The following is a 4,635-nucleotide window of genomic DNA, read 5'->3' as shown; positions in this document are numbered from 1 at the left end:
TCACCTTGCTCCTCTGGAGAAGGGCAAGAAAGCATGGCTGTGTTGAGCAGAATCTGGTGCAAACCATGAAGGGTCAAACACCTGCAGAGGTAGCACCAGGGCCAGGACAGGTGTGGTTAAATCACTCCTTCCTATCAACCAACCACTAGACAGACCACCCAGAGGTGGGACAGGGGGATGCATTGGTCTGGGGAGCTCACCTCATCCCCTTCCTCCCAAGGCCATCCTACCTCTGGGTTTGGCCACACCTTCGGGTTGTAGTGAAGGGCATAAATGGAGAGAGACACTTGGAATCCTATGGGACAGAAGAGAGAAGACTGATCATATCCATGTCATGAGGAGCCATGTGCATGCACAAACAGCTTGGCAGCCAAAGTGAAAGCCACTGCTCATCACTCTGAGTGGAATGATTTGTTGTAAGAGAGATGGGGTGGACAAGGCAAAGCACCTCTACACTAATTACTAGATTACCATGCTTGGGCTGAGAAGTAGGAAAGAACAGGAGGCTTACTTTTTGGGACAACTGCAGTGACCAAAAACTCACATTTATCAAGTAGCATCCACGAACCCTTGGGGAATATGTATGAACTCATTCAATCTTTACAACAACTCTTCAGGAAGGCACTCATATCCCTGTTGTCCACATCAGGCACCTTGAGCCTCAGAGAAGCTAAGCAACTTGCTTATAACTGCACAGCTAGGATGTGGCAGGCATGGAATTCAGATTAGAGGTAAGCCAAGGGTGGCCTCCAAACATGCCTGGGTTCTCAGATCTGGTCATCAGGTACTCTCTACCATCAATCTGAGGACTCTCCCAGACTGGACTGTCAAGATAATAATGGTGGATTCCCTGATCTGCTTCAATGACTTGACTCCATACAGAAGGAAAAACAGCTCTGTCTTGCCCAGTGTGATTGTCTCTCCAGCCATCCAATCTCTGGATATTAGACGTTTATGCTAATTTTGAAGTCCTCTCCTGAAGCTGACACATCCTTATAGAGAACGCAATGCATTGAGCCATTATTATTTTAACTGACCTGTATATAAAATTTGCCTATGTTACAAAGAGTTATCTAAGCATTATGTAAATCTTTGGTATATTCAAATAGATGTGACTGTGAAGACAGAAATTGGTCCATTCGTTCTGACTTGGAGTGAGGAATTTGAGTATGTAGTTATACATCAGAGAATGTTAGTGCCCTCAATGGGAATGCTGTATGTGGCATTACAAACCAGTGGAATCTTACAGTAATAGAAGGTTTTTAATTGATTTGAATAGAAACTTAGGATTCTATTCCTTTGAAATCTTAGGATTGAGATGACCCTTACAGGTTATTTGGGAGAATAAACCAAAATAGAAATTATTGTCCATAGGTAGGAGAGGAAACTAATCTTTATGAAACATTGGCAGTATCAGGCCATTTTCTATCCTCATCCAAACTACACAGTAAACATCTATTTACTGATGGAATAAAGAGACCAGAGATATTCAGAACTACCATAGGACATATGGATTTCTGACCTCCCATACATTCCTGCCGAGCACTGATGCATGAGTGTGGTGACCTTCATACCTTTGGGTAAGGAGCATCCATCAGGGAAGGTGTTGGGTTTGCTGAGCTCTCTGTTGATGCCTGGAACTGGTGGGTAGAGTCGTAGTGCTTCCTTGATACACGTAGTAGTGTAGGGCATCTGGTCTAGGTGGTCCCTGGAATGAAGATTTTCTGAAGGGCAGGCAAGATGCTGGCAAGCAAAGAATTCTCTAGGTTAGGGTACAGGGCTTTCCCAACTCATGAGCACTCACCAGGTGATGGAGACTCCATTTTCTAGCAGGATCTGGATCTCCTATAGGCACCTTTGCTGATGCTCGGGATGTGTGGCCAGGGCATAAAGAATCCAGGAGTTGCTGCTGGCTGTGGTGTCATGGCCCTCAAACATGAATGTGTCCACTTTGGCATGGAGGTCCTTGTCAAGCAAGCTGCTTCCATCCTCCATCTAAGAAGACACAGTGATACAGCATGATTTGCCCCTCTCCTCCAAGCTTATGGGTAAAGCATCAAGCCTCCCCTGCTCACACTCACTTTGGCAAAGAGAAGAATGTTCAGGAAGTCCAAGTGCCTCTTGCTCCTGAGCTTCTCCAGCTCTCCCTCTTCCTGCAGCTGAGCCTTCCTCAGCTTGATCACTTGGTCTGTCCCAGAACAGGGTTCCCAGATAGAGCTGAGAGCTCTGGATGCCCAGACAGTCACCCACATTGGCCCACCTGTCCCCTGTATCACATCCTGGGTGCCAGCTGAATCAGGAGGAGAGTGCTAATGAGTGTGCATGTCAGGGTGAGAGCTGTGGCATCATGAGCTTGTGGGTCGGGTAATCCTCAACAGCACAACCTGGGGAGGCTCTACTTGAATGCTGTTGGCAGGGAGTCTCATTCAACCTTCACCCATGTGCTGACACATGTCAGCTCATGCACAGTCCTGGCATCCTAACACCTGCACCAGGGGGGTACCCAGTGTGGGTGTGTCCCATTCCTGGTGGGGGGCGCTGTTGAGGGACAAGGCTCTGCCTGAGTGTTCAGGGCCATTTTTGGGGGCTGTGTCTGATGAAAGAGGGGAGCTGCCCTGGGGTCAGTGTCCAACCTGTGTGTTGATGGGCAAGCTGGCAGGCCCGATGGTTCCAGCAGCCTTCAGGGGTCAGCCTGTAGATGATGTCATTCTGGTGGAAAGCACTCCTCACTCGAGGGGGAAAAAGAAAAAACCAGATTGCTCAGGTCTTGGATGGCCTGGATGTAGGACTGGGAGATCTTAAATATGGAGGATGCAGAAGGGCCTTGATGGAGGTAGGCATCTGCCATGGAGTGGATTGGGCTGCAGGTGAGGATTCCTCAGTCAGTGGTACAGGCAACAAGAGACATTTGCCTTTTCCATCTTAATGTCCTCAAGACCCTTAGCCTTTTGTGAGGGACATTGTAGCCAGGCTTCTCCTTATTTCAGGGATCAGGGATCTGTGCCTAATGATGGTGTGGTGTGGACTGAATTTGACTGTGGCAGGAGGCTCTCTGTACAATGTGGTTGTTTGTGCTGAGTAACACCCCAGCAGCTCTTCCTATCTCTCAGGATGATAGGAAATAGGACCCAGCAGATGAGGATTTCACTCACCTGTCTGCTTGGTGACTGCCATGAGAGCTGAAGGCACACTTCATGATGGTGTCCAAGGTCATAAAGGACACATCATCAAAGATCTCCACATGTGAATTTTCTCTGATGAGCTCCTCCTACTTGTCCTGTGGTGGAGGGACACATTAATCTTCTCATTCTCTACATAGCCCATGCTGACAAGGCTAGGTTACCTCTCTCTCTCTCTCTCTCTCTCTCTCTCTCTCTCTCTCTCTCTCTCTCTCTTCCCTCTGTCTTTCTAAATATTCTAATGAGATGTCCTCACCTTCTAAAGTGGATGTATTTTAATGATTTAGGAACATATAGCAAATTTGTATTCTGTTTGTATTCTGATGAGTTTTTTCTCAGAAACTTATGTTATATAATTAATCATTATCTCCTACAAGTTAGGAGTATGTAATGGTGCTAAGAACATTTTAGCAGAACAGAAAGCAATATATTCAAGGGGGCAAAGGGTGAATCTTTTCTGTCCTGTGGCTGATCAAGATATGAGGGAGGGAAACGATAAAGTCCCACATTAGGGAGCAAGTGTCAAGGCAAGAAAATGGTAATGGGCCAGTACTGGGATTCCTAAGTAACAGATATCAGGGACTGTGCAACAAATGTCAACTGAGCACAGTTAATGAGATAGGGTCCTTCTCAGAGGTGATATAATGGCGTTATACAGCCTGGGAGTTTGAGACCTGGTCTTCATTTCCTTCAATGGAGTGGCAAAAATCTATGCAGAAGTTCCTAGTGCCCAGGCCATCTGGGGCCACTGTCTTGTTATCCAAAGAGATTGACTGTTCTTCCTATCCAAGCTAAAGATATGAAATGGGAGGAGAAGGGCCCTGGATCCACCATGACTCTCTCTTCTGTGGGCAGTAAGCACAGAGTGGACACAAGCCTGAATACTTTCTTCTCCCATCATCCATCATTGGGGAACCTGGTCTCATTGTAAAGTCTAAGTGCATGATTTTTTTCAAGGGTTTTCTTTTTTTTTCATAATATTTTATTGTCAAATTGTTTTCCATACAACAACCAGTGCTCTTCCCCATAAGTGCCCTCCCCCCTCACCACCACCTCTTTTCCCCCCTCCCCCTTCCCCTTCCACTCTCAGTTCATTTTCAGCATTCAATAGTCTCTCAAATTTTACATCCCTCTCTCTCCCAACCTCTCTCTCCCTACTCTGCTCCCCCGTGTTCTCCATTAGGTCTCTCCTGTTTTCCTGTTAGACCTATGAGTGAAAACATATGGTTTCTGTTCTTCTCTGCCTGGCTTACTTCGCTCAGCATGACACCCTCAAGGTCCATCCACTTTCCTACAAATGGCCATATGTCATTCCCTCTCATTGCCATGTAGTACTCCATCGTGTATATATACCACATCTTCTTGATCCATTCGTCAGGTGATGGACATTTAGGCTCTTTCCATGTTTTGGCTATTGTTGACATTGCTGCTATGAACATTGGGGTACATGTGCTCC

General features: G+C 46.5%; 1 pseudogene; it reads right to left on the bottom strand.

Moving 5' to 3' along the window:
- The window catches only part of LOC115299707, a 9,591-nt pseudogene continuing 4,956 nt past the window's right edge, over window positions 1-4,635 (bottom strand).

This window comes from Suricata suricatta, chromosome 8 (assembly GCF_006229205.1).
Source record: "Suricata suricatta isolate VVHF042 chromosome 8, meerkat_22Aug2017_6uvM2_HiC, whole genome shotgun sequence".
In the NCBI taxonomy this organism is placed as follows: Eukaryota; Metazoa; Chordata; class Mammalia; order Carnivora; family Herpestidae; genus Suricata; species Suricata suricatta.
This window is presented reverse-complemented; position numbering and strand designations above follow the sequence as displayed.